Source organism: Saccopteryx leptura, unplaced genomic scaffold (genome assembly GCF_036850995.1).
Source record: "Saccopteryx leptura isolate mSacLep1 unplaced genomic scaffold, mSacLep1_pri_phased_curated manual_scaffold_82, whole genome shotgun sequence".
NCBI classification, from domain to species: domain Eukaryota; kingdom Metazoa; phylum Chordata; class Mammalia; order Chiroptera; family Emballonuridae; genus Saccopteryx; species Saccopteryx leptura.
The window spans coordinates 3,061-28,429 of NW_027095764.1; the positions used below are offsets into that span (position 1 = coordinate 3,061).

General features: G+C 36.3%; 1 non-coding gene across 1 annotated transcript; it reads right to left on the reverse strand.

The window, feature by feature from the left end:
• Window positions 1-3,159: 3,159 nt before the first annotated feature.
• Window positions 3,160-3,235, reverse strand: TRNAA-CGC (transfer RNA alanine (anticodon CGC)). The gene has a single exon. It is a non-coding gene; the product is annotated as a tRNA-Ala (tRNA).
• Window positions 3,236-25,369: the final 22,134 nt, after the last annotated feature.

Sequence of the window (25,369 nt, forward strand, 5' to 3'; positions counted from 1 at the left end):
AAATCAACTTCGTGTATTGTAAAATAGGATGTGCTTTGATTTTATATGTATGTTGAATTTAACAGTTTATTGTTATAAAAAAAGTATTCTTTTAGCAGAAGTGCAAGAAAAATGATCTCTAAAACAACAAAAACAAATATTCATATAGATATGTCTACTGTTAATATTAGGACATTTTATTTCCATATTCTTTGTGTATGTATTATATTTCTGTATGTATATATACTCAAGTACATTGGTGTGTGTGTACATCTGTGTGCATAGATGTGCATTGCACATGAGCATATCTATCTGTGTCCACAGTGTCTGTCATTGGTGCATATCTGTGTACATATGCAAATGAATATATATTCATTCATTCATAAAAAATTATTGTATTTATATTATGTGCCAGGCACTGTGCTGGACATTGTTTGCCTATACTGAATGAGACAGACTCACTTTTTGTCTTTATGAATACTACACTGTCATGAGGTTACAGGAAGAAAAAATTATACATAAATAAAATTATTGTAAGTTTATCAAGCACTGAATTTATTAGTGCAATATCTTTGGTGTCAGTTATGATTATTGTGGCGAGGTTCAGTATATAATTTTCTCAGAAGACAGAGTTGAAACTTAAGTCTCGGTTTTTCAGCAATGGGTGTTCACAGATATAAAACTGAGAAAATATGGAAGTTATAAAACAAAGACCCTGGGAGGTGTTCTCTGAGCAAAAGAACCTAGCTTGTATGTGGTGACCAATGCTCAGATAAATTCTGATGTTCAAGGTTAGGGAGTCTCTCAGTCTGGACTGCTGTCACAGCACACGAGAAAGTGCATGTTAGTTAAGGGGTCACTTTGTGCTAAAGAATTGGAAATAGTGATTATGCACCTGAATTTAAAGAGCAAAAAAAAGTCTTCTGGTATTGTCATCACAGCAGACTAGATTATCATTTTATTTTTAATTACCTCTGGTTTTTTCTAGAAAATTTTTTTCCCAAAAGAAAATGGCTTGCTCTCACCAGAGACCTCAGTAGTGAAAGCATCAAACCCATACACTTATGTCATAGGTTTGCTTTTGGGTCAAGGCACATACAGAAACAAATTGATTTTCTGAATATCTGTCTGTATTTTTCCCCCTTTATCCTGCATCTAACATAAATAAATAAATTTAAAAAATGACAATGGCTTTTTTGTTGTTGTTTCTGCAGCTTAAATTACATTGAAGATTGAATTTTGTTTTTCAAAATCTCACCCCAAGAGGAAATAAAAGATAATGTTGTAAAGTACCATATTTCCTTATGTGTAAGAAGCCTCCCTGTATAAGGCACACCATAATTTTGGGGCCCAAATTTTGAGAAAATTATAACAAATGTGAATAAATGGAAACTGCAAGTAAAAAATACTACAACCACTGTATAATATGCATGCAGTTTTCTAACCCCACATTTTTTCAAAAAAGGTGAGTCTTATACATGGAGAAATATGATATATGCCCTCCAATTGTCAATGTGAACATTTCTTTTTTTCCTTTCAATTTTTTTCGGAGACAGGAGAGAGTCAGATATAGAAATAAATATGGACAGACAGACAAAAATGGAGAGAATTTTTATTATGTGCCATGTCACAGATCAATTATCAGTTTTTTGTTGTGACCCCTTACATGTTCATTGACTCCTGTCTCAAATGTGACTTGACCAGGGAGCTAGAACTGATCGAGTGACCGATTGCTTGAGACAGTGACCATGGGCTTAAGCTGGTGAGCTTTGCTCAAATCATATGAGCCCATGGTCAAGCTGGCGCCCTTTGGATCTCAAACCTGGGTTCCCCGCATTCCAGTCGAATGCTCTAACCACTGGCCATCGCCTGCTCAGGCTGTGAATATTTCTTTTCTTTTACTATCTCTGGAATTTATTTAGTATCCTGGTTCTTAATATGGGTGGAAAAGCTGAGTATTTTAATGTTTTCTTGTCCTAAAATATATTAATCACTACCTTTTTCCATAGGTTTCCTTTTGTAGTTTATATTTCCATTAATTTAAAGTGTTTTACAACTTGAATTATGATTTTGAGGAGGGTGTTATCTAGGAGTGAATTTCCATACCTTCGAAAAAGTGATTTTTATGTATTTTCTATTACTGTTTACTATATATTAAGTGTAATGACAACAAGAAACATGCTTTATATCATTTCTAAGGTTAGGTGTAGTTGAAACTTGCTTTAAAGAACATACAGGATTATCTGTGGTAAATGTTGTCCAAGTGCGATTCCCTGCTACCACCTCATGTGCACCTTGGGAATAACAGCTCAGATCAGTTCACCTAGAAAAATACATCAGTTGGCAGCTGTGTGTTATCTATCAATGTTGAATCCAAGTCTATCTAAAAGAAACTTGTAAAACTTGTAAATATAAAAAATTTCTAATTAGTGCTTCCTACTTCTTTCAACATTAATTGCAGTGAAAGCAAGAGATATACTTGGTATCATTTCAATCCTCTGAAGTTGGCTGGAACTTGCTCTATAGCACATACAATAATGGTCTCTGTTACATGTGCTTCTCTGCTGTCAACTCGTGTTCATTTTGAAAATCACGCCTCAGTACAGTTCCAAAGGAATAGTTTGGTAGAGAGCATTGTCTATAAACTTTGATTCCAATTTGCCTTTTCTTTAAAGATTTTATATATCCTTAGTGGTTTGTTTTCTGAAAATCTCTCGGTTCATCTTATTTTTTTCTTTCCTTCCAGCCATACTTTCATAAAGCCTTTGTAAGTGCCCATCATATACCAGGCACTGTGCTAGGAACTCATGTCTCTGCACTCAATGACTTCCATTTCTATGCTTTTATCTTCTCTTTTAAATTCTTTTTTTTTGTATCTTTCTGAAGCTAGAAATAGAGAGAGACAGTCAGACAAACTTCCCACATGCGCACAAAAGAAATACTCTCGGTACGCCCCACAAGGTTGACGCTCTGCCCACCAGGGTTTGATGCTCTGCACCCCCAGTTCATAGACCTGTTGTGACCAGTGCCACTCTAGCGCCTTGCAAAGAAGGCAAGGAGCCATCCCTAGTGTCCGGGCCATCTTTGCTCCAATGGTTTTTTGGCTGCGGGAAGGGTAGAGAGAGACAGAGAGGAAGGAGAGGGGGATGGGTTGAGAAGCAAATGAGCGCTTCTCCTGTGTGCCCTGGCCAGGAATCAAACCTGGGACTTCTGCACGCGAGGCCGATGCTCTACCACTAAGCCAAACAGCCAGGGCTTAACTTCTTTTACATGTATCTACTTCGTGTATTGTAAAATAAGATGGGCTTTGATTTGACAAGTATGTTGAATTTTAATTACTTTTTGATTATATAAAATGTATTGTTATTGCAGTAGTGCACGAAAAATGATCTGAAATACAACAACAACATATTTTTATACAGATATAACTACAGTTAATATTAGGACATTTTCTTTCCATATTCTTTGTTTACCTATTTTATTTCTCTATGTGTATATACTCAGGTACATTGGGTGTGTGTAAATCTGTGTGCATACATGTGCATTGCACATGAGCATATCTCTCTGTGTCCAGAGTGTCTGCTATTTTTGGATATGTATGCAAATGACTATATATTCATTCATTCAGAAACAGTTATTGCATTTTTATTATGTGTCAGGAACTGTGCTCGATATTGGTTGCCTATAGTGAATAAGTCAGATGCACTTTCTCTCTTTATGAATACTACACAGTCATGGCATAGAAAATATATATATATATACACATTAATAAAATAATCGTAAATTAAACAAGCACTGAATTTGATAGTGCAATATCTTTGGTGTTAGTTATAACTTATTGAGGAAAGTTTTAGTATATCAGTTTCTCAGAAGGCAGAGCTCAGACATAAGTCTTGGTTTTTCAGCAATGCATGTTCACAGATGTTAAACTGAGAAAATATAGAAGTTATGAAACAAAGACCCTGGGAGGTGTTCTGTGAGCAAAAGAACCCAGCTTGTATGTGTTAACCAATGCTCAGATAAATTCTGATGTCCAAGGCTTAGGAGGACTCTCAGTTTGGACTGCTGCCACAGCACAAGAGAAAGTGCATGTTAGGAAAGGGGTCACTTTTTGCTAAAGAATTAGAAATACTGATTATGCACCTGAATTGCAAGAGCAAAGAAAAGTCTTCTGGTGTTGTCACCACGGCAGACTAAATAATCATTTTATTTTTCATTACCTCTGATTTTTTCTAGAAAATTTTTCCCAAAAAGACAATGGCTTGCTCACACCAGAGAGCTCAGTAGTAAAAGCATCACACCCATACATTAATGTCATAGGTTTGCTCCTGGGTCAAGGCACATATAGTAACAGATTGATGTTTCTGACTATTTGTCTGTATTTTCCCCACTTTATCCTGCATCTAAGATGAATAAATAAATAAAAGAAAATATGACAATGGCTTTTTGTTTTTGCTTTTGCAGCTTAAACTACATAGAATAGTGAATTATATTATTCAAAATCTCACCCCAAGAGGAAATAAATGGTAAGGTCTTAAAGTCCCATAATTCCCCATGTATAAAAAGCCTCCTTGTATAAGACGAACCTTAATTTTGGGGCACAAATTTTAAGAAAATGATAACAAATGCGAATAAATGGGAAATGAAAGTAAAAAATACTACAACCACTGTTTAAGACGCACCCAGTTTTCTAACCCCACATTTTTCAAAAAAGATGAGTCTTATACATGGGGAAATATGGTATACACTCTCCAAATGTCTCTGTGAACATTTTGTTTTTTCTTTTTTTTTTACGGAGACAGAGAGAGAGTCAGAGGGAGAGATAGATGGGGACAGACAGAAATGGAGAAAGTGTTTATAATGTGCTAGGATACAGATCAATGATCAGTTTTTCTTTGTGAGCCCTGAGGTTTTCATTGACTCCTGTTTCATATATGCCTTGACCAGGGTGCTAAAACTGGTCCAGCGACCTTGGGCTCAAGATGGTGAGCTTTTTTCAAACTACAGGAGCCCTTGCTCAAGCTGGCGCAATTGAGATATCAAAAGTGGGTCCTGTGTATTCCAGTTAAAGACTTTAATCCCTGCATCATTGCCTGTTCAGTCTGTGAACATGTTTTTTTATTTTCTCTGGATTTCATTTAGTATCCTGGTTCTTAATATAGGTAGAAAGACTGTGTATATTAAGGTTTTCTTGCCATAAAATATATTCATCACTACATTTTTTCAATAGGTTTCCTTATGTAGTTTTTATTTCCAATAATTTTGAGGTATTTTGCAACTTGAATTGTGATTTTTAGGGTTGGGGTTATTTAGGAATAATTTTCTTACCATCAACATAGGGATTTTTGGTTAATTTCTATTACTGTTTACTATATTAAAAGTAATGACAACAATAAACATGCTTTATATCATTTCTAAGGTTAGAGATAGTGGAAACTTGCTTGAAAGAACATACAGGACTATCTGTGGTAAATGTTTGTCAAGTGCGCTTCCCTGCCTCCAACTCATGTGCACCTTTGGAATAACAGCTCAGAGCAATTCACCTGGAAAAATACATCTGTTGGGTGTTGTGCGTTATCTATCAATGTTTAATACAAGGCTATATGAAAGAGACTTTTATAACTTGTAAATATAAGTAAATTCTAGTTACTGCTTGCTACTTCTTTCAATGTTAATTGTAGTGAAAGTAAGAGATCTACTTGGTATTCTTTCAAAACTCTGAAGGTGGCTGGAACTTGCTCCATAGCACATACAATAATGGTTTCTGTTTCATGTGCTTCTCTGCTGACACCTCGTGTGTATCTTGGGAATCACGCCTCATTACTGGTGCAAAGGAATATTTTGGTAGACAGCGTTGTCTACAAACTTTGATTCTAATTTGCAGTTTCTGTAAAGATTTTATGTATCCTTAGTGGTTTGTTTTCTGAAAATCTCTCGGTTCATCTTGTTTTTCTCTTTTCCTTTTAGCCATGCATTGATAAAGCCTTTGAAAGTGCCCATCATATATTAAGCACTGTGCTAGGAACTCATGCACATTTATTCAGTGACTTCCATTTCTACGCTTTTAACTTCTGTCTTTTTAACTTCTTTTTTTCTGTATTTTTCTGAATCTGGAAACTAGAGTGACAGTCAGACCGACTCCCGCATGCGCCCTACCGGGATCCACTGGGCAAACCCACCAGAGGGCAATGTTCTGACCACTAGGGTCCGATGCTCTGCAACCCCGGGTTGTAGACCTGTTGCGACCAGAGCCACTCTTGCGCCTGGGGCAGAAGCCAAGGAGCCATCTTTAGCGCCCGGGTTATCTTGGATTTAATGGAGCCTCTGCTGCAGGAGGGGAACTGAGAGATAGAGAGGAAGAAGAGGGGGAGAGTTGGAGAATCAGGTGGTCGCTTCTCCTGTGTGACGTGGCCAAAAATCAAACCCAGGACGTCTGCACGCGAGGCAGACGCTCTACCACTGTGCCAACCAGCCATGGCTTACCTTTTTTATATACATCAACTTCGTGTACTCTAAAATAGGATGCGCTTTGATTTGAAAAGTATGTTAAATTTCAACATATTTTTTATTATAAAATATGTATTCTTATTAAGGAATTGCATGAAAAATGATCTCTAAAACAACAACAACAAATTTTCATACAGATATAATAACTGTTAATATTATGACATTTCTTTACCTATTCTTTGTGTACTTCTTATATTTCTCTATGTATATATACTCAGGTACATTGGGTGTGTGTATATCATTGTGCATAGAGGTGCATTGCACATGAGCATATCTCTCTGTGTTCACAGTGTCTGTTATTTGTGGATATCTTTGTATGTATACAAATGACTATGTATTCATTCATTCATGAAACATTTATTGTATTTCTATTATGTGCTAGGCACTATGCTTGACATTGGTTGCGTGTAGTGAATATGTCAGACTCACTTTATGTCTTTATATATACTACATTGTCATGGTGTAAACAGAAATATATTTATATATACTTAAATAAAATAATCGTAAATTAAATGAGTGCTGAATTTGGTAGTACAATATCTTTCGTGTCAGTTATGATTTATCGAGGCAAGTTTCAGTATATCAGTTTCTCAGAAGGCAGAGCTTAGGTGTGTTTCTCAGAACACACATTGTTTTCAGCAATGTGTGTTCTCAGATATAAAACTGAGAAAATATAGAAGTTATGAAACAAAGGCGCTGGGAGGTGTTCTGTGAGCAAAAGAACCTAGCTTATATGTGGTTACCAATGCTCAGATAAATTTGATGTCCAAAGCTTAAGAGGTCTCTCAGTCTGGACTGCTGCCATGGTACAAGAGGAAGTGCATGTTAGGAAAGAGGTCACTTTGTGCTAAGCAATTAGAAATACTGATTATGCCCCTGAATGTCAAGAGCAAAGAAAGTTTTCTGGTGTTGTCACCACAGCAGACTAGTTTATCATTTTATTATTGAATTACCTTTGGTTTTCTCTAGTAAGTTTTTTCCCCAAAAGACAATAGCTGCTCTCACCAGATAGCTCAGTAGTTAAAGCAAAACACCCATACTCTAATGTCATAGGTTTGCTCCTGGGTCAAGGCATATACAGAAACAGATTGATGTTTCAGAGTATCTGTTTGTCTTTTTTCCCCCTTTATCTTGCCTCTAGAATAAATAAATAAATAAACGAAGAAATGACAATGGCTTTTTTGTTATTGATTTTACAGCTCAAGTTACATTGAAGAATGAATTATGTTTTACAAAATCTCACTCCAATAGGAAATGAATGGTATGGTTTTAAAGTACCATATTTCCCCATGTATAAGAAGCCTCCCTGTGTAAGACGCACCCTAATTTTGGGGCAAAAATTGTACGAAAATGATAACAAATGCCAATAAATTGGAAATGCAAGTAAAAAAATTCTACTACCACTGTATAAGACACACCAAGATTTCTAACCCCACATTTTTCAAAAGATATGAGCCTTATACATGGGGAAATATGGTATACAATCTCCAAATGTCTGTGTGAACATTTCGTTTTTCTTTTTCTTTTTTTTTTACAGGACACGAAGGAGTCAGAGAGAGGATAGATAGGGACAGACAGAAATGGAGAAAGTGTTTATAATGTGCTAGGACACAGATCAATGATCAATTTTTCTTTGTGACCCTGAGGTTTTCATTGACTCCTGTCTCATATGTGCCTTGACCAGGGTGCTACAGCTGGTCCAGTGACCTTGGGCTCAAGATGGTGAGCTTTTTTCAAACCACAGGAGCCCTTGCTCAAGTTGTCGCCCTTGGGAGCTCAAACCTGGGTCCTGCACATTCCAGTTTAAGACTTTAATCCGTGCATCATCGCATGTTTAGTCTGTGAACATTTTTTTTTTACTTTCTCTGGATTTCATTTAGTATCCTGGTTCTTAATATAGGTAGAAAGGCTGTGCATATTAAGGTTTTCTTGCCATAAAATATATTCATCAATACTTTTTTCAATAAGTTTTCTTATGTAGTTTTTATTTTCAATAATTTTGAGGTATTTTGCAACTTGAATAGTGATTTTTAGGGTTGAGGTTATTTAGGAATAATTTCCATACTGTCAAAATAGGGATTTTTAGTTAATTTCTATTACTGTTTACTACATTAATTTTAACGACAACAAGAAACATGCTTTATATCATTTATAAGGTTAGAGGTAGTTGAAACTTGCTTGAAAGAACATACAGGACTATCTGTGGTAAATGTTTGCCAAGTGCGCTTCCCAGCCTCTACCTCGTGTGCACCTTTGGAATAACTGCTCAGAGCAGTTCACCTGGAAAAATACATCGGTTGGGTGTTGTGCGTTATCTATCAATGTTTAATACAAGGCTATATAAAACAAACTTGTATAACTTGTAAATATAAGTAAATTCTAGTTACTGCTTGCTACTTCTTTCAATGTTAATTGTAGTGAAAGCAAGAGATACACTTGATATCATTTCAATACTCTGAAGTTGGCTGGAACTTGCTCCATAGCACATATAATAATGGTTTCTGTTTCATGTGCTTCTCTGTGGACACCTCATGTGCATCTTGGGAGTCATGCCTCATTACTGGTGCAAAGGAATATTTTGGTAGACAGCACTGTCTACAAACTTTGATTCTAATTTGCAGTTTCTGTAAAGATTTTATGTATTCTTAGTGGTTTGTTTTCTGAAAATCTCTCGGTTCATCTTGTTTTTCTCTTGTCCTTTCAGCCATGCTTTCATAAAGCCTTTGAAAGCGCCCACCATATACTAGTCACTGTGCTAGGAACTCATGTACATTCATTCAGTGACTTCCATTTCTAGGCTTTTAACTTCTGTCTTTTTAACTTCTTTTTTTTTCTGTATTTTTCTCAATCTGGAAACTAGAGGGACAGTCAGACCAACTCCCGCATGCGCCCGAGCGAGATCCACTCGGCAGGCCCACCAGGGGGCGATATCTGCCCACCAGGGGCCGATGCTCTGCAACCCCTGGTCATAGACCTGTTGCGACCAGAGCCACTCTTGCGCCTGGGGCAGAAGCCAAGGAGCCATCTCCAGCGCCTGGTTTATCTTGGCTTCAATGGAGCCTCTGCTGTGGGAGGGGAAGGGAGAGACAGAGAGGAAGGAGAGGGGGAGAGGTGGAGAAGCAGGTGGTCGCTTCTCCTGTGTGCCGTGGCCGGGAATCAAACCCGGGATGTCTGCACGCGAGGCCAACACTCTACCACTGTGCCAACCAGCCAGGGCTTAACTTCTTTTATATACATCAACTTTGTGTATTGTAAAATAGGATGCGCTTTGATTTGAAAAGTATGTTAAATTTCAATATCTTTTTTATTATAAAATATGTATTCTTATTAAGGAATTGCAAGAAAAATGATCTCTAAAACAACAACAACAAATTTTCATACAGATATATCAACTGTTAATATTATGATATTTCTTTTCCTATTCTTTGTGTACTTCTTATATTTCTCTATGTATATATACTCAGGTACATTGGGTGTGTGTACATCTGTGTGCATAGATGTGCATTGCACATGAGCATATCTCTCTGTGTTCACAGTGTCTGTTATTTTTGGGTATGTCTGTATGTATGCAAATGAATATGTATTCATTCATTCATGAAACATTTATTGTATTTCTATTTTGTGCCAGGCACTATGCTCGACATTGATTGCGTATAGTGAATATGTCAGACTCACTTTATGTTTTTATAAATACTTCACTGTCATGACGTAAACTGAAAAATATATATATATATATTTAAATAAAATAATCGTAAATTAACGAGCACTGAATTTGGTAGTGCAATATCTTTGGTGTCAATTATGATTTATTGAGGCAAGTTTCAGTATATCAGTTTCTCAGAAGGCAGAGCTTAGCTCGGTTTTTCAACAATGCGTGTTCTCAGATATAAAGCTGATAAAATATAGAAGTTATGGAACAAAGACCCTGGGAGGTGTTCTGTGAGCAAAAGAACTTAGCTTATATGTGGTGACCAATGCTCAGATAAATTTGATGCCCAAAGCTTAAGAGGTCTCTCAGTCTGGACTGCTGCCATGGCACAAGTGGAAGTGCATGTTCGGAAAGAGGTACTTTGTGCTAAGCAATTAGAAATACTGATTATGCCCCTGAATGTCAAGATCAAAGAAAGTTTTCTGGTGTTGTCACCACAGCAGACTAGTTTATCATTTTATTATGTAATTACCTCTGGTTTTCTCTAGTAAGTTTTTTCCCCAAAAGACAATAGCGTGCTCTCACCAGATAGCTCAGTAGTTAAAGCAAAACACCCATACTCTAATGTCATAGGTTTGCTCCTGGGTCAAGGCATATACAGAAACAGATTGATGTTTCTGAGTATCTCTCTGTCTTTTTCCCCCTTCACCTTGCCTCTAAAATAAATAAATAAATAAAAGAAGAAATGACAATGGCTTTTTTGTTGTTGTTTTTGCAGCTTAAATTACATTGAATATTGAATTATGTTTTACAAAATCTCACTCCAATAAAAAATAAATGGTAAGGTTGTAAAGTACCATATTTCCCCATGTAGAAGAAGCCTCCCTGTGTAAGACGCACCTTAATTTTGGGGCACAAATTGTACGAAAATGATAACAAATGCCAATAAATTGGAAATCCAAGTAAAAAAATTCTACAACCACTTTATAAGACACACCAAGATTTCTAACCCCACATTTTTCAAAACATATGAGTCTTATACATGGGGAAATATGGTATACACTCTCCAAATGTCTCTGTGAAGATTTCATTTCTTTTTCTTTTTTTTTTTACAGGACATGGAGAGAGTCAGAGAGAGGATAGATAGGGACAGACAGAAATGGAGAAAGTGTTTATAATGTGCTGGGACACAGATCATTGATCAGTTTTTCTTTGTGACCCCTGAGGTTATCATTGACTCCTGTCTCATATGTGCCTTGACCAGGGTGCTACAGCTGGTCCAGAGATTTTGGGCTCAAGATGGTGAGCTTTTTTCAAACCACAGGAGCCCTCGCTCAAGCTGTCACCCTTGGGAGCTCAAACTTGGGCCCTGCGCATTTCAGGTAAATACTTTAATCCCTGAATCATCGCCTGTTCAGTCTGTGAACATTTTTTTTTTACTTTCTCTGGATTTCATTTAGTATCCTGGTTCTTAATATAGGTATAAAGGCTGTGTATATTAAGGTTTTCTTGCCTTAAAATATATTCATCACTACATTTTTTCAATAGGTTTCCTTATGTAGTTTTTATTTCCAATAATTTTGAGGTATTTTGCAACTTGAATTGTGATTTTTAGGGTTGGGGTTATTTAGGAATTATTTCCTTACCGTCAAAATAGGGATTTTTAGTTAATATCTATTACTGTTTACTATATTAAGTGTAATGACAACAAGAAACATGCTTTATATCATTTCTAAGGTTAGAGGGAGTTGAAAATTGCTTGAAAGTACATACAGGACTATCTGTGGTAAATGTTTGCCAAGTGCGCTTTCCTGCCTCCACCTCGTGTGCACCTTTGGAATAACAGCTCAGAGCATTTCACCTGGAAAAATACATCTGTTGTGTGTTGTGCATTGTCTATCAATGTTTAATACAAGGCTATATAAAAGATACTTTTATAACTTGTAAATATAAGTAAATTCTAGTTACTGCTTACTACTTCTTTCAATGTTAATTGTAGTGAAAGAAAGAGATATAATTGGTATCCTTTCAATACTCTGAAGTTGGCTGGAACTTGCTCCATAACACATACAATAATGGTTTCTGTTTCATGTGCTTCTCTGCTGACACCTCGTGTGCATCTTGGGATTCACGCCTCATTACTGGTGCAAAGGAATATTTTGGTACACAGCGTTGTCTACAAACTTTGATTCTAATTTGCAGTTTCTGTAAAGATTTTATGTATCCTTTGTGGTTTGTTTTTTGGGAATCTACCATTTCATTTTGTTTTTCTTTTTTCCTTTTAGCCATGCTTTCATAAATCCTTTGAAAGTGCCCATTATATACCAGGCACTGTGCTAAGAACTCATTTCCCTGCACTCAGTAACTTCCCGTACTACTATTTTTACATCTGTCTTTTTAACTACTGTCATTTAACTCTACTAAATGTATTCTAAAATATGATGTGCTTTGATTTGTCATGTATATTGAATTTAAACAGATTTTATTATATAAATCGTATTCTTATTGCAGAAGTATAAAAAATAATAAGAAAAACAAAACAAAACATTTTCATACGTAGATATCAGTTATTAACTTTATGCCATTTTCTTTTTATATTCTTTGTGTACCATTTACATTTCTCTATGTATGTGTACTCATGTACATTGGGTGCATGTACCCAAAGTCTGCATAGATGTACATTGCACATGAGCATTCCTCTCTGTTTCAATAGTGTCTGTCCTTTGTGGATATCTGTGTATGTATGCAAATGACTGTTCACTTTTTCAGTAAAAACTTATTGTATTTTTTTATATGTCAGGCACTGTGCTCGACTCTGTTTGCCTATAGTGAAAGAGACAGACTCACTTTCTGACTTTATGCATATTACACTGTCATAGAGTAGACAGAGGAAGAAAAATATACATAAAAAATTAAAGTGGTGACAAACACTGGATTTGGTAGTGCAATACCTATGGTCCCAGTTGTGATTGATTGTGGCAAGGATAAGTATATCAGTTTCTCAGAAGGAAGACCTGAGACATAAGTCTTGGTTCTTCAGGAATGCATGATCTCAGCTATAAAACAGAAAATTTACAAGTGATGAAACAATGAACCTGGGAGGTGTTCTGTGACCAAAAGAACCTAACTTGTAAGTGCTGACCCAGGCTCAGATAAATTCTGAAATCCAAAGCTTAGGAAGTTTCTCAGTCTGGACTGCTGCCACGGCACAAAAAAATTGCATGTTAGTAAAGGTATCATGTGTGCTCTACAATCAGAAATACTGTTTATCACTGTTTATCCCCTTGACTATCAAGAGCATATAAAATTCTTCTGTTGCTGTCACCTCAGCAAACTAGATTATTATTTCATTTTTTAATTTCCTCAGGTTTTCTCTAGTAATTTTGTCCCCCTAGAGAGAATGGTTTGCTTATACCAGAGAGTTCAGTAGTTAGAGCATCTCACCCATATAATAATGTCATAGGCTTTGTCCTGTTTCAAGGCACATAGAGAAACAGATTGATGTTTCTGACTATCTGTCTGTTTCCCCCCCACACTTCCTTCCTCTACCATTAATAATTAAATAAAAGAAAGAATGACAATGGCTCTTTTTGTTGTTTTTGCAGCTTATATTGCATAGAGTAATGAATTATGTTTTTTAAAATCTCACCACAATTAAAAATAGGTAGTAGGGTTGGAAAGTACCATATTTCCCCATGCATAACCTGTCTCCCTGTAAAAGACACACCTTCATTTTTGTGCACATAATTTGAGGAAATGATAACAAATGCAAAGAAACAGGAAATGCAAGTAAAAAATACTACAACCACTGTATAAGACGCCCCCTGTTTTCAAACCGCACATTTTTCCAAAAAGATGAGTCTTAAACGAGGGGTAATATGATATACACCCGCCGAATGTCTCTGTGAACATTTGATTTCTTTCTTTCTTTCTTTATTTATTTTTTTTTACAGAGACAGGGAGAGAGTCAGAGAGACTGATAGATAGGGACACACAGACAGGAATGTAAAGAGTTTTTTTTATTATGTGCCAGGTCAGAGATCAATCATCAGTTATTTGTTGTGTCAACTTAGTTGTTCCTTGACTGCTTTCTCATTGTGCCTTGACCAGGGAACTACAGCTACCGAGTGACCTCTTGCTCAAGTAGTGTGCCCATTGGGCTAAAGCTGGTGAGCTTTGCTCAAACCAGATAATCCCACACTCAAGCTGGCAACCTTGGGATTTCAAATCTGGGTCCTTCGCATTCCAGTCAAATGCTCTATCAAATGCGCCACCACCTGCTCAGGCTGTGACAAGTTTTTTCTTTTACTTTCTCTGGATTTTGTTTAGTATCCTGTTTCATAGTATTAGTGGAAAGGCTTTTTATTTTAAGGTTTTTTTGCACTAAAATATATTCATCACACCATTTTCCCATAGGTTATCTTATGTAGTTTTTCTTTCCATTAAGTTTAAAGTATTTTGAAACTTGAATTTTGATTTTGAGCGGGGGTTATTTAGGACTGAATTTCTTAACTTAAAAAAGGAAGTGTTTGTCAGTTAGTTTTTAGTTCTGATTTCTATAATACGTGTAATGACAACAAGAAACATGCTTTATATGATTTCAAAGGTTTGAGGTAGTTGAAACTTGCTTGTAAGAGTATACAGTATTGCCTGTGGAAAATGTTTTCCAAATACTCTTCTCTGCTGCCACCTCGTGTTCAACTTGGGCATAACAGTTCAGAGCAGTTCTCCTGGAAAAATACAAAAATCTATCAATGTTAAAACCAAGACTATTAGAAGATAATTTACAACTTGCAAATATAAGGAATTTCTAGTTACTGTTTGCTACTTGTTTCAACGTTAACTCTAGTGAAAGCAATAGACATATCAGATATAATTTCAATCCTCTGAAGTTGGCTGAAACTTACTGCATAGCACATACAAAAATGGTTGCTCTTACATGTGCTTCTCTGCTCCAACCATGTGTGCATCTTGGGAATCACGCCTTAGTACAGATCCAAAGGTTAGGAATGGTAGTGAGGATTGTCTAAAAATGTTGATTCCAAATTGCCATTTCTGTAAATCTTTTGTGTATTCTTAGTGATTTGATTTCTGAAAATTTATCGGTTAATCTTTTTTTTTTTCTTTCCTTCCAGCAATGCTTTCATAAGATCTGTCAATGTCCCCATCATATACCAGGGACTGTGCTAGGAACTACATGAGTAGTTGCTGCACTCAATGTCTTCCCATTCTACTACTTTTACTTCTGTCTTTTGAACTCCTTTATTTAAATCTTCTTAATGTATTGTAAAATAGGATGTGCTTTGATTTGACAAGTATATTCAATTTAACTACATTTTTATTTTATTTTATTATATATTTTTTGTATTTTTATGAAGCTGGAAACGGAGAGAGACAGTCAGACAGCCTCCCGCATACCCCCAACCGGGATCCACCCGGCAAGCCCACCAGGGCCGATGCTCTGCTCACCAGGGGGCAATGCTCTGCCTCTCCCGGGTTTGCTCTGCCATGACCAGAGCCACTCTAGCACCTGGGGTAGAGGCCAAGGAGCCATCACTTGCGCCCAGGCCATATATACTCCAATGGAACCTTGGCTGCAGGAGGGGAAGAGAGAGACAGAGAGGATGGAGGGGGGGTGGAAAAGCAAATGGGTTCTTCTCCAAAGTGCCCTGGCCAGGAATCAAACCCAGTTCCCCCGCACGCCAGGCTGACATTCTACCGCTGAGCCAAGCGGCCAGGGCCTAACTACATTTTTATTATAAAAACTCTATTCTTACTGCAAGTGCAAAAAAAATTATAAGTAAAGGAAACAACAAATTTTCATACAGAGCTATCTACTGTTAATATTATGACATTATCTATCCATATTATTAGAGTACCTATTATATTTCTCTATCTACACATTCTAAGGTACATTGGGTGTGCATACTTCTGTGTGCATAGGTATGCATTGCACATGAGCATATCTCTCTCTGTCCACAGTGTCTATCATTTGTGGATACTTGTGTATGCATGCAAATTACTATTTATACTTTCATTCATTAAACAATTATTGTATTTCTATTATGTGCCAGGCACTGTGCTCGACACTGGTTGCCTATAGTGAAAGAGACAGAATAACTTTCTGTCTCTAAGAATAATAGACTGTCATGCTGCAAACAAAGGAAGAAAATTATACATAAATAAAATAATTATAAATTGTGAAAAGCATTGGATATGGTAGGGCAATGTCTTGTTCCCAGGTGTCATTGATCGAGGCGACGTTCAGTATATCCGTTTCTCGAAAGGCAGAGCTGAGACATAAGTCTCACTTCTTCAGCAATGCATGTTATCAGCTATAAAACTGAGAAAATTCTCAAGTGCTGAAACAAAGGCCTGGGAGGTTATGTGTTACCAAAAGAACCTGGCTTGTAAGTGGTGACCCAGGCTCAGATGAATTCTGATGTGCAAAGCTTAGGAGGTCTCCCAGTCTGGACTGCTGAACAGCACAGAAAAAAAGTGCATGTTAGGAAAGAAGTCACACCATGGTAAACAATCAGAAATACTGTTTATGCCCCTGAATGTCAAGAGAAAAGAACAGTCTTCTGGTGTTGTAACAACAGCAGCCTAGATTATTATTTTCCTTTTTAATTACCTCAGGTTTCTTTAGTAATTATTTTCCCCTAAAGACAATGGCTTGCTATTACCAGAGAGCTGAGTAAATAGAGCCTCACACCCATACACTAATGTCATATGTTTGGATCTGGGTCTAGGCATATACAGAAACACATTGATGTTTCTGACTATCTGTCTTTCTGTTTTCCCCCCTCTTCCTCCATCTAACATTAAGAAGTAAATGAAAGAAAAATGACAATGGCTTTTTTTTGTTGTTTTTTCAGCTTAAATTGCTTAGAGGAATGAATTATATTTTTCTTACCCCAAAATGAAATAAGTGGTAAGGTTGTAAAGTACCATATTTCCTCATGTAAAGTAGCCTCCCTGTATAAGAAGCACATTAATTTTGGGGCACAAAATTAGAGAAAATGATAACAAATGTGAAGAAACAGGAAATTCAAGTAAATTTCAACAACCACTGTATAAGACGCACCCAGTTTTCAAACCCCACATTTTTAAAAATGATGAGTTTTATAAATAGGAAAATATGGATAGAACCTCCAAATGTCTCTGTGAACATTTCTTTCTTTCTATTTTCTTTCTTTTTTACAGAAAGATAGAGAGAGTCAGAGAGAGGCATAGATAGGGAAAGACTGACAAAAATGGAGAAAGTTTTTATTTTGTGCCCTGTCACAGATCAATCATCAGTTTTTTGTTGGGACACCTTAGTTGTTCATTTACTGCTCTCTCATATGTGTCTTGACCAGGGGGATACAGCTGAACCAGTGACTCCTTGCTCGAGCCAGTGACCTTGGGCTCAGCCCTTGAGCTTTGCTAAAACAAGATGAGCCCACATTCAAGCTGGCAACCTAGGTATCTCAAAACTGGGTACTGCACTTTCCAGTCAAATGCTCTACCCACTGTGCCACTGTCTTGTCACTCTGTGAACATTTTTTTTTACATTCCCTGGATTTTATTTAGTATCCTGGTTCTTAGTATGGGTTGAAAGACCATGTATTTTAAGGATTTTTTCCCCTCAAATATATTCATCACTACAATTTTCCATAGATTTCTTTATGTAGTCTTTATTTTTATTAATTTTAAAGTATTTTGTAACTTGAATTGTGAGTTTATTTAAGATTGAATTTTTTAACTTAAAAAAAAAGGGTTTGGCCCTGGCCGTTTGGCTCAGTAGTAGAGCATCGGCCTGGCATGCAGAAGTCCCTGGTTCGATTCCCGTCTAGGGCACACATAAGAAGTGCCCATATGCTTCTCCACCCCTCCTCCTCTCCTTTCTCTCTGTCTCTCTCTTCCCCTCCCACAGCCGAGGCTCCATTGGAGCAAAGATGGCCTGGGCACAGAGGATGTCTCCTTGGCCTCTGCCCTGGCACTAGTGTGGCTCTGTTTGCAACAAAGCGAGGCCCCAGAGGGGCAGAGCATTGCCCCCTGGTGGGCAGAGCGTTTCCCCTGGTGGGCGTGCCAGGTGGATCCTGGTAGGGCTCATGCGGGAGTCTGTCTGATTCTCTCTCCCCATTTCCAGCTGCAGAAAAATTAAAAATATATATATAATATAAAAAAGAGAAAAAAATTAAAAAGAAAGGTTTTTTTAGTTAGTTTCTATGAATGATTACTAGAGTAAGTATAATGACAACAAAAAAACATGCTTTATATGATTTCAAAGGTTTGAGGTAGTTAAAACTTGCTTGAATGAACATACAGGAATGTCTGTGGTAAATGTTTCTCAAGTGCGCTACTCTGCTGCCACCTCGTGTGAACCTTGGAATAACAGCTCAGAGCAGTTCACCTTGAAAAATACAGCAGTTGAGTGTTGTGCGTTATCTATCAACGTTGAATCCAAAACTATCTAGAAGATACTTTTATAACTTGTAAATATAAGGGAGTTCTAGTTACCATTTGCTACCAGTTTCAACATTAACTGTAGTGTAAGCAAGAGATATACTTGATATCATTTCAATCCTCTGAAGTTGGCTGGGACTTGCTGCATAGCACATACAATAATGGTCTCTACTTCATGTGCTTCTCTGCTGCCACCTCATGTGCATGTTGAAAATCACGTCTCAGTACAGATCCAAAGGAAACGAATGGTAGAGTGGATTGTCTACAAACGTGTTTTCCAATTTGCCTTTTCTGTAATGTTTTTGTTTATTCTTTGTGGGTTTTTTTTTTCTGGGAGTCTATTGTTTCATCTTGTTTTTCTTCTTTCCTTCCAGCCATGCTTTCATAAAAGCTTTGAAGTGCCCATCATATACCAGGCACTGTGCTAAGAACTCATGTCTCTGCACTCAGTCCCTACCCATTCTACTATTTTTACATCTGTCTTTGGAACTTCTTTCATTTAAATCTACTTAATGTATTGTAAAACACGATGTGCTTTGATTTGATAAGTATATATAATTTTAATACCTTTTTATTATAAAAATAGTACTCTTATAGCAGAAGTACAAAAATTATGATAATAAAAACCAAAAAAAAATTTTATACATAGATATCAACTGTTAACGTTATGCCATTTTCTTTCCATATTCTTCATGTACCAATTATATTTCTCTATGTATATGTACTCAGGTACATAGGGGGAGTGTACCCAATGTGTTCATAGATGTACATTGCACATGAGCATACCTCTCTGTTTAAATAGTGTCTGTCATTTGTGGCTGTTTGTGTACATATGCAAATGAATATTTATTCACTCTTCCAGTAAACACTTACTGAATTTTTATTATATGCCAGGCATTGTGCTCGGCACTGGTTGCCAATTGTGAATGGGACAGACTCACTTTCCATCTTTATGGATATTACACTGTCATGGAGTAGAAAGAGGAAGGAAAATATACATAAATATTATAAGTTGTGACGAACACTGGGTTTGGTAGTGCAATACCTTTGGTCCCAGTTGTGATTGATCGTGGCATGGTTAAGTATATCATTTTCTCAGAAGGAAGAGCTGAGACATAAGTCTTGGTTCTTCAGGAATGTGTGATCTCAGCTATAAAACTGAGAAAATTTACAAGTGATGCAACAAATATCCTGGGAGGTGTTCTGTGACCTAAAGAACCTAACTTGTATGTGCTGACCCTGGCTCAGATTAATTCTGAAAACCAAAGCTTAGGAGGTTTCTCAGTCTGGACTGCTGCCATGGCACAAGAAAAAGTGCATGTTAGGAAAGGTGTGAATTTGTGCTCAACAATCAGAAATACTGTTTATGCCCCTGACTATCAAGAGCATATAAAAGTCTTCTGGTTTTGTCAACACAGAAGACTTGATTATTATTTTATTACTTAATTGCCTCAGGTTTTCTCAAGTAATTTTGTCTCTCAAGAGACAATGGCTTGATTACACCAGAGAGCTCAGTAGTTAGAGCATTACACCCAAACAGTAATATCATAGGTTTGGTCTTGTTTATGGCACATACATAAACAGATTGATTTTTCTGTCTGTCTTTTCCCCCCCAATGCCTCCCTTTAACATTAATAATTAAATAAAAGAAAAAATGACAATGGCTATTTTTTTTGCTGTTTTTGCAGCTTAAATTGCATGGAGGAATGAATTATGTTTTTCAAAATCTCACCACAAGAGGAAATAGGTAGTAAGTTTGTAAAGTACCATATTTCCCCATGCATGATATACCTCCCTGTAGAAGACGCACCTTCATTTTTAGGCACAAAATTTGAGAAAATGATAACAACTGTGAAGAAACAGGAAATGCAAGTAAAAAATACTACAACCACTGTATAAGGCACATCCCGTTTTCATACCCCACATTTTACAAAAAAGATGAGTCTTAAATGAGGGGAAATATGCTATACAGCCACCGAATGTCTCTGTGAACCTTTTATTTATTTCTTATCTTTTTTTTTTTTTTTTTTACAGAGACAGGGAGAGAGTCAGAGAGACGGATAGATAGGGACACACAGACAGGAATGTAAAGAGTTTTTTTTTATTTTGTGGCAGATAAAAGATCAATCATCAGTTTTTTGTTGTGACACCTTAGTTATTCATTGACTTCTCTCTTATATGTGCTTTGAGCAGGGGGCTACAGCTGATCGAATGACCACTGGCTCGAGTCAGCGACATTGAGCTCAAGCTGGTGAGCTTTGCTCAAACCGCATGATCCCACACTCAAGCTGGCACCCTTGGGATATCAAAACTGGGTCCTACGCATTCAAGTCAAATGCTCTAACCACTGCACAATCGCCTGTTCAGGCTGTGAACATTTTTTTCTTTACTTTCTCTGGATTTTATTTAGTATCCTGGTTCTTACTATTGGTGAAAAGTCTGTGTATTTTAATGTTTTCTTGCCCCAAAATATTTTCATCATTACATTTTTCAATAGGTTTTCTTATGTAGATTTATTTCCATTAATTTTAAGGTATTTTGTAATTTGAATGGTGATTTTGAAGAGGGGGTTATTTAGGAGTTAATTTTCTTACCTTAAAAAAGGGGATTTTTAGTTAATTTCTATTACTGTTTACCATATTAAGAGTAATGACAACAAGAAACAAGCTTTATATCATTTCTAAGGTTAGAGGTATTTGAAACTTGCTTGAAACGACCTACAGGATTATATGTGGTAAATATTTTCGAAGTGCGCATTTCTGCTGCCACCTTGTGTGCACCTTGGGAATTACAGCTAAGATCAGTTCACCTGGAAAAATACATCAGTGGTCTGCTGTGTGTTATCTATCAATGTTGAATCCAAGGCTATCCTAAAGAACCTTTTATAATTTGTAAATATAAGGAATTTGTAGTTACTTCTTGCTAATTCTTTCAACGTTAACTGTAGTAAAAAAGAGAGATATACTTGGTATCATTTCATTACTCTGAAGTTTTCTGGAACTTGCTCCATAGCACATACAATAATAGTCTCTGTTCCATGTGCTTCTCTTATGGTACCGCGTGTGCATCTTGTAAATCAAACCGCAGTACAGGTCCAAAAAAAAGTTTGGTAAAAAATATTGTCTATAAATGGTGATTCCAATATGCCATTTTTGTTTACACTTAGTGCTTTGCTTTCTGAAAACCTATCGGTTCTTCTTGTTTTCCTTCTTTCCTTCTAGCCATGCTTTTATATAGCATTTTAAAGTGCAAATCAAATACCAGGCACTGTGCTAGGAACTCATGTCACTGCACACAATGACTTCCCATTCTACTCTTTGAACTACTGTCTTTTTAACTTCTTTATATAAATCTCCTTCGTGTATTTTAACATGGAATGTGCTTTGATATGACAAGTATGTTGAATTTCAACAGCTTATTTATTATAAAAAAAAGTATTCTTATTGCAGAAGAGCAAGAAAAATGATCCCAAAAACAACAACAACAAATTTTCATACAGATATAACTACTGTTAATATTAGGACATTTTCTTTCTATATTCTTTGTGTACCTATTATATTTCTCTATGTATATATACTAAGGTATATTGGGTTTGTGTAAATTTGTGTACATAGATGTGCATTGCACATGAGCATATCTCTCTTTGTCCATAGTGTCTGTCATTTGTGAATACCTGTGTATGTATGCAAATGACTATTTATTCATTCATTTATTCAAGAAACACTTATTGTATTTTAATTATGTGCCAGGCACTGTGCTCTACACTGATTGCCTATAGTGAATGAGACAGAATCATGTTCTGTCCTTATGAATACTACACTGTCATGGGGTGATAGAAAGAATAAAATATACATAAATAAAATAATTGTAAGTTTATCAAGCACTGAATTTGATAGTGCAATATTTTTGGTGTCAGTTATGGTTTATTATGGTGAGGTTCAGTATATCAGTTTCTCAGAAGGCAGAGCTGAGAATAAGTCTCAGTTTTTCAGCAATGCGTGTTCTCAGGTGTAAAACTGAGAAAATATAGAAGTTATGAAACAAAAATTCTGAGAGGTGTTCTGTGAGCAAAAGAACCTAGCTTTTATGTGGTTACCAATGCTCAGATAAATTCTGATGTCCAAAACTGAGGAGATCTCTCAGTCTGGACTATTGTCACGGCACAAGAGGAAGTACATGTTAAAAAAAAAGGTCACTTTGTGCGAAACAATTAGAAATAGTGATTATGCTCCTGAATTTCAAGAGCAAAGAAAAGTCTTCTGGTGTTGTTACCACAGCAGAGTAGATTATCGTTTTATTTTTTAATTACCTCTGCTTTTCTCTAATAAATTTCTTTCCCAAAGAGAATGGCTTGCTCTCACCAGAGAGCTCCATAGTTAAATGGAGCACCCATATGCAAATGTCATAGGTTTGGTTCTGGGTCAATGCACATACAGAAAAAGATTGCTGTTCTTGACTATCTGTCTGTTTTTCCTTCTTTATCCTGCCTCTAACATGAATAAATAAATAAAAGAAAAAAATGACAATGGCTTTTTTTCTTGTTGTTTTTGTAGCTTAAATTGCACAGAAGAATGAATTATGTTTTTCAAAATCTCATCCCAAGAGGAAATAAATGGTAAATTTGTAAACTATCATATTTTCCCATGTAAAAGAAGCCTCCGTATATAAGATGCACATTAATTTTGGGGCACGTATTTTGAGAAAATTAGAACAAATGCGAAAAAATGGAAAATGTAAGTAAAAAATATTACAACCACCCTATAAGATGAACCCAGTATTCTAACCCCACATTTTCAAAAAAGATGAGTGTTATACATGGTATACACCCGCCAAAAGTCTCTGTGAACATTTCTTTTTTTCTTTCCTTTTTTTTTTTACAGAGACAGGGAGTGAGTCAGAGATAAAGACAGACAGACAGAAATGGAGAGAGTTTATATTATGTTTCAGGTCAAAAATCAATCATCAGTTTTTTGTTGTGACCCTTTACGAGTTCATTGACTCCTGTCTCACTTGTGCCTTGACCAGGGGGCTACAGCTGATCAAGTGACGGATTGCTCGAGCCAGCAACCTTGGACACAAGCTGGTGAGCTTTATCAAACCACATGAGCCCACACTCAAGCTGGGTCCCTTGGGATCTCAAACCGGGGTCCTCCTCATTTCAGTCAAATGCTCTTACCACTGCACCATTGCCTGCTCAGGCTGTGAACATTTTTTTCTTTTATTTTCCTAGATTTTATTTAGTATCATGGTTCTTATTATGGGTGGAAAGGCTGTGTGTTTTAAGGTTTTCTTGTTCTAAAAAATATTCATCACCACATTTTTTCATAGTTTTTCTTATGTAGTTTTTATTTCCATTAATTTTAATGTATTTTGCAACTGGAATCGTAGTTTTGAGGGGGGTGTTATTTAGAAGTGATTTTCCTTACCTTCAAAAAAGGGATTTTTAGTTAATTTCTATTACTTTTTACTATATTAAGTGTAATGACAACAAGAAACATGCTTTATATCATTTCTAAGGTTAGAGGTAGTTGAAACTTGCTCGAAAGAACATACAGGATATTCTGTGGTAAATGTTTTCCAAGTGCAGTTCCTTGATGCTACCTCGTGTGCACCTTTTGAATAACGGCTCAGATAAATTCTCCTAGAAAAATGCATCAGTTGGGTGTTGTACATTATCTATCAATGTTGAAACAAAGGCTATCTAAAAGGAGCTTTTATAACTTTTAAATATAAGGAATTTCTAGTTACTGCTTTCCACTTCTTTCAACATTAATTGCAGTTATAGGAAGAGATATACTGTTATCATTTCAATCCTCTGAATTTGGCTGGAACTAGCTCCAAAGCACATACATTAATGTTCTCTTTTACATGTGCTTCTCTGCTGCCTCCTCGTGTGCATCTTTTGAATCAAGCCTCAGTACAGGTCCAAAGGAATAGTTTGGTACAGAGCATTTTCTATAAACGTTGATTCCAATTTGTCGTTTCTGTAATGGTTTTGTGTATCGTTAGTGATTTGTTTTCAGAAAATCTCTTGGTTCAACTTATTTTTCTTTTCTTTTTTTTTACTACCAGCCATGCTTTCATAAAGCCTTTGAAAGTTTCCATCTTATAATGGGCACTGAGCTAGGAATTCATTTCCGTGGACTCAATGACTTCCCATTCTACTCTCTTAACTTCTGGCTTTTGAACTTCTTTTACATAAATCAACTTCGTGTATTGTAAAATAGAATGTGCTCTGATTTGACAAGTATGTTGAATTTTAACAGCTTTTTTATTATAAAAAATTTATTCTTATAGGAGAAGTGCAAGAAAAATGATCTCAAAAACAACAACAAATTTTCATACAGATATATCTACTGTTAATATTAGAACATTTTCTTTCCATATTCTTTTTGTACATATTATATTTCTATATATATATATATACTCAGGTACATTGGGTGTGTGTATATCTGTGTGCATAAATGTGCATTTCACATGAGCATATCTCTCTGTCTCAACAGTGTCTGTGATTTGTGGATATCTGTGTACATATGCAAATGACTATTTATTTGTTTATTCAGGAAATATTAATTGTATTTGATTAATTGCCAGGGAACGTGCTCGACACTGGTTGCCTATAATGAATGAGACATTCTCACTTTCTGTCTTTATAAATACTACACAGTTCCCTGGCCGGTTGGCTAAGTGGTAGAGCATCGGCCTGGTGTGCTGGGCACCCGGGTTCGATGCCCGGCCAGGGCACATAGGAGAAGCACCCATCTGCTTCTCCACCCCCTCCCC